Source organism: Physeter macrocephalus, chromosome 11 (assembly GCF_002837175.3).
Source record: "Physeter macrocephalus isolate SW-GA chromosome 11, ASM283717v5, whole genome shotgun sequence".
In the NCBI taxonomy this organism is placed as follows: domain Eukaryota; kingdom Metazoa; phylum Chordata; class Mammalia; order Artiodactyla; family Physeteridae; genus Physeter; species Physeter macrocephalus.
This window is the reverse complement of record NC_041224.1, coordinates 48,405,083-48,410,614: the sequence shown is the minus strand read 5'-3', so window position 1 is coordinate 48,410,614 and position 5,532 is coordinate 48,405,083. Positions and strand designations below refer to the sequence as shown.

The 5,532-nt window shown below is 34.6% G+C and overlaps 1 pseudogene; it reads right to left on the bottom strand.

Annotated features, from left to right (window-relative positions):
* Window positions 1–3,550: 3,550 nt before the first annotated feature.
* Window positions 3,551–3,673, bottom strand: LOC112066310 (uncharacterized; annotated as a pseudogene).
* Window positions 3,674–5,532: the final 1,859 nt, after the last annotated feature.

Below are 5,532 nucleotides of genomic sequence, written 5' to 3'. Positions count from 1 at the left end.
TGTGAAAATCGTCTATTTTTCCCTTCACACTATGTATAGAGAAAACTAGAACTGAAGAGTAAAATAGGAGATGGTCAAGGTGCATAGTTCCTTTCTTTTTTTAAAAAATGGCTTTCTTGATATATAATTCACATATCATACAATTCAACCATTCAAAGTGTACAATTCAGTGGTTTTTGGTACTTACCATAATTTCTTCTTCCAGTTTTATTGAGACTGTAATTGGCATATAGCACTATACAAGTTTAAGGTGTACAGCATGATGATTTGACTTACATACATCATTAAATGATTACCATAATAAATTTAGTGAGCATTCATGATCTCATATAGATACAAAATAAAAGAAAAAGAAGAAATCTTTTTTCCTTGTGATGAGAATGCCTAGGATTTATTCTCTTAACAGCATTCACATATAACATACAGCAGTGTAATTATATTAATCATGCTGTACATTGCATCCCTAGTATTTATTAGCCTTATAACTGGAAGTTTGTACCTTTTGACCACCTTCATCCAATTCTCCTTCCCACCACCTGTCACCTCTGGTAACCACAAATTTGATGTCTTTTTTTCTGAGTTTGTTTGTTTTTTTGAAGTATAATTGACCTACAACACTATGTTAGCTCCTGGTGCACAATATAGTGATTTGATATTTCTATTTATTACAAATTGATCACACAATAAGTCTAGTTACCATCTGTCACCACACAAATATATTATATTATTATTGACTATATTTCCTGTGCTGTACATTTCATCCCCATGACTCATTTATTTTGTACCTGGAAGTTTGTACCTCTTAATCTCCCTCACCTTTTCACTCCTCCCTCCCCTCTCCCGTCCCCTCTGGCAACAACCTGTTTGTTCTCTGTATCTATGGCTCTGTTTCTGTTTTGTTATATTTGTTCATTTTTGTTTTTTAGATTCCATATATGAGTGAACTCATATGGTACTTATCTTTCTTTGTCAGACTTGTTTCACTCAGTATAATACCCTCTAGGTCCATCTATGTTGTCACAAATGGCAAGATTTCATTCTTTTTTATGGCTGAGTAATATTCCATTGTACATATATACCACATCTTCTTTATCTACTAGGTTACTTCCATATCTTGGCTATTGTGTACATAGGGATGCATATATCTTTTCAAATTAGTGTTTTTTGTTTTCTTTGGAAAAATATCCAGTAGTGGAATATGGTAGTTCTACTTTTTAATTTCATGAGGAACTTCCAAACTGTTTTCTGTAGTGGCTACACCATTTACATTCCTAGTGAACAAGGGCTCCCTTTTTTCCACATCCTCACTAACATTTGTTATTTGTTGACTTTTGGGTAATAGCCATTCTGACAGGTGTAAGGTGATATCTCATTGTGGTTTTGATTTGCATTTCTATAATAATTAGTGATGTTGATCACCTTTTCATGTGCCGATTGGCTATCTGTATGTTTTCTTTGGAAAAATGTCTATTCAGGTCCTCTGACAATTTTGTATTGATCTTTTGTATTTTTGATGTTAAATTGTGTGAGTTCTTTGTATATTTTGGATATTATCCCCATATCAGATGTATTGTTTGCCAATATCTTCTTCAATTCAGTAGGTCTCCTTTTCATTTTGCTGAAGAAGCAAAAAAAAAAAAAAAAGTACGTTGCTAAGACCGCATTTTGCGAAGAAGCAAAAAAAAAAAAAAAAAAAGTACGTTGCTAAGACCGGTGTCAAAGAGTGTACTGCTTATGTGTTATTCTAGGAGTTTTATGGTTTTAGGTCTTACAAGTAAGTCTTTAATCCATTCTGAGTTAATTTTTATAGATGATGTGAGAGTAGTCCCATTTGATTCTTCTTTTTTTTTTTTTTTTTGCGGTACGTGGGCTTCTCACTGCTGTGACCTCTCCCACCGCGGAGCACAGGCTCTGGACGTGCAGGCCCAGCAGCCATGGCCCACAGGCCCAGCCGCTCCGCAGCATGTGGGATCCTCCCGGACTGGGGCACGAACACGCGTCTCCTGCATCGGCAAGCGGACTCCCAACCACTGCGCCACCAGGGAAGCCCCCATTTGATTCTTTTGAATGTAGCTGTCCAGTTTTCCCAACACCATTTATATATGAGGTTGTCTTTTCTCCATTGTATATTCTTGCCTCCTTTGTCATAGATTAATTGACCATGTAAGTGTGTGTTCTTTTCTGGGCTCTCTATTATGTTCCCATGATATATATCCTTGTTTTGTGCCAGTACCATACTGTTTTGATTACTGTAGCTTTGGAGTATAGTTTGAAATCAGGGAGTGTGTTTCTTCCATTTTTGTTCTTCTTTCTCAAGACTGTTTTGGCTATTTTGGATCTTTTGTATTTCCATACAAATTTTAGAGTTATTTGTTTTAGTTCTGTGAAAAATGCCGTTGGTATTTTGATGTGGAATTCATTGAATCTGTAGATTGCCTTGGGTAGTATGGTCATTTTAACAATATTCCTTCTTCTAATCCATGACCATGATATATCTTTCCATTTGTTTGTTTTTCCTTCAATTTCTTTCATCAGTGTCTTTTAGTTTGCCAAGTACAGGTATTTTACCCCCTTGGTTAGATTTATTCCTAGGTATTTTACTCTTTTTGATGCCGTTGTAAATAGTATTGTTTTTTTAGTTTCTCTTCCTGGTAGTTTGTTGCCAGTGTGCAAAAACACAGAACATTTCTATATATTAATTTTCTATCCTGCAACTTTACTAAGTTAATTTATTAGTTCTAATAGGTTTTTGAAGTTGTCTTTAGGATTTTCTATATAGAGTATCATGTCATCTGAAAACAATGACAGTTTTACTTCTTCCTTTCCAATTTGATTTCTTTGATCTCTTTTTCTTGTCTGATTGCTGTGGCTAGGACTTTCAATACTATGTTAAATAAAAGTGACAAGAATGAACATCCTTGTCTTGTTCCTGATCTTAGAGGAAATGCTTTCAGCTTTTCACTGTTGAGTATGATGTTGGCTGTAGGTTGTCATATATGGCCTTTTTTATGTTGAGGTATGTTCCCTCTATACCCACTTTCTGGAGAGTTTTTATCATAAATGGATGTAGGATTTTGTCAAAAGCTTTTTTTCTGCATCAATTGAGATGATTATATAATAATTATTATTTTTTTTACAGGAAAGTAGGATTTATTGGTGGACACAAGTAAGGAGGGGACAGTGTCAAGGTACTCATGAATGCAGGTCCCACCATTTGTTGAGGGGCTCATGATTAGAGATGTATTTGACCCCACAGCCATCTGGGCTGATTCAGTTTTCTGCCACCATGTTTTTGAGTACATCCACATTAAATTTAGTAAATGTCCACTTCTTAGAGATGTGGATCTTTTGGTGGCAAGGGAACTTGAACTTGGTTGTGCATAGGGCCTCAGTCATATGCTCTTTGTTCTGTAGCTTGATGTGGATGAACATGATGACTTGGCCAATGGGGGCCTTGGCCACTTTTCATAGGACTTTTCAAAGGCACCCTGCATACCTTTCTGGAGCCTAGATTGGGGAAAGCATGTCAGACTAAATGTCCACTGGAAAGGGCTATCTCCAAGGTCCCTTAGGGCCACCCATGCAAGCAAAGGGCTGCATACATTACTGAGGAGGCTGCTGTTTGTAGCCATTGCATACTGGGTCCCTAGGTTATATGATTTTTATTCTTCAATTTGTTAATGTGATATATCACATTGACTGATTTGCAGGTATTGAACCATCCTTGCATTCCTGAGATAAATCCCACTTGGTCCTGGTGTATGATGCTTTTAATGTACTGTTGAATTCAGTTTGCTAATATTTTGTTGAGGATTTTTACAACTGTATTCATCAGGAATATTGGCCTGTAATTTTCTTTTTTTAAAAAATATTGTTGTCTGGTGTTGGTATCAGGGTGATGCCGACCTTGTAGAATCAGTTTGAAAGCATTCTTTCCTCTTCAGTTTTTTGAAATAGTTTGAGAATGATAAGCATTAACTCTCTTTAAATGTTGTGTAGAATTCCCCTGTGTAGCTGTCTGGTCCTGGACTTTTGTTTGGTGGGAGTTTTTAAAATTAATGACCAATTTCAATACCAGTAATTGGTCTGTTCATATTGTATATTTCTTCTTGATTCTGTCTTGTGAGATTTTATGTTTCTAGGAATTTATCCATTTCTTCTAGATTGTCAGATTTGTTGGCATATAATTGTTCATTGTATTCTCTTATGATCCTTTGTATTTCTGTGATATTGATTGTAATTTGTCCTCTTTCATTTCTGATTTTATTTATGTGGGCTCTCTTTTTTCTTGGTATGTTTGGCTAAAGGTTTGTCAGTTTTGTCTATCTTTTCATGGAACTAACTCATTTCCATTGATCTTTTCTATTTTTTTTTAGTCTCTATTTTTCTTCTTGATTCTGTCTTGTGAGATTTTATGTTTCTAGGAATTTATCCATTTCTTCTAGATTGTCAGATTTGTTGGCATATAATTGTTCATTGTATTCTCTTATGATCCTTTGTATTTCTGTGATATTGATTGTAATTTGTCCTCTTTCATTTCTGATTTTATTTATGTGGGCTCTCTTTTTTCTTGGTATGTTTGGCTAAAGGTTTGTCAGTTTTGTCTATCTTTTCATGGAACTAACTCATTTCCATTGATCTTTTCTATTTTTTTTTTAGTCTCTATTTCATTTATTTCTACTCAGATTTTTATCATTTCTTTCATTCTACTAACTTTGGGCATTGCTTGTTCTTCTTTTTCTAGTTCCTTTAAATGCACATTTAGATTATTTATTTTAGGTTTTTCTTGTTTCATGAGGTCAGTATGTATTGCTATGAACTTCCTTCTTAAAACTGCTTTTGCTGCATTTCATAGACTTTGGGGAGTTGTTTTTCTATTTTCATTTTCAAAGCAGTTTTTGATTTTCTCTTTGATTTCTTCATTGACCCACTGATTGTTTAATAGCATGTTTTTTGGTATCCATGTGTTTGTGTTTTTTTTCTTGAAGCTGATTTCTAGTTTTGCACTGTTGTGGTTGGAAAAGATGCTTGATATGATTTCAGTCTTCTTAAATTTATTGAGACTTGTTTTGTGGCCTAATATGTGATCTACCATGGAGAATGTTCCACGTGCACTTGAAAAGAATGTGCATTCTTTTGCCATTGGGTGTAATGTTCTGTATATATATACTAAGTTTATCTGGTGTAATGTGTTGTTTAAGGCCAGAGTTTCCTTACTGGTTTTCTGTCTTAATGAATATATCCATTGATATAAGTGAGGTATTACAACCCTTACTATTATTGTATTGCTGTCTATTTCTCCTTCTGTTTCTGTTAATATTTGCTTTATATTATTAGGTGCTCCTATGTTGGGTGCATAAATGTTTACAAATGTTGTATTATCTTGTTTGATTGACCTCTTTATCATTATGTAATGCCCTTCTTCATTTTTTGTTGTAGTCTTTGTCTCAAAGTCTACTTTGTCAGGTATGAGTATTGATACCCCAGGTTTCTTTTCATTTCGATTTACATGGAATATCTTTTTCCATATCT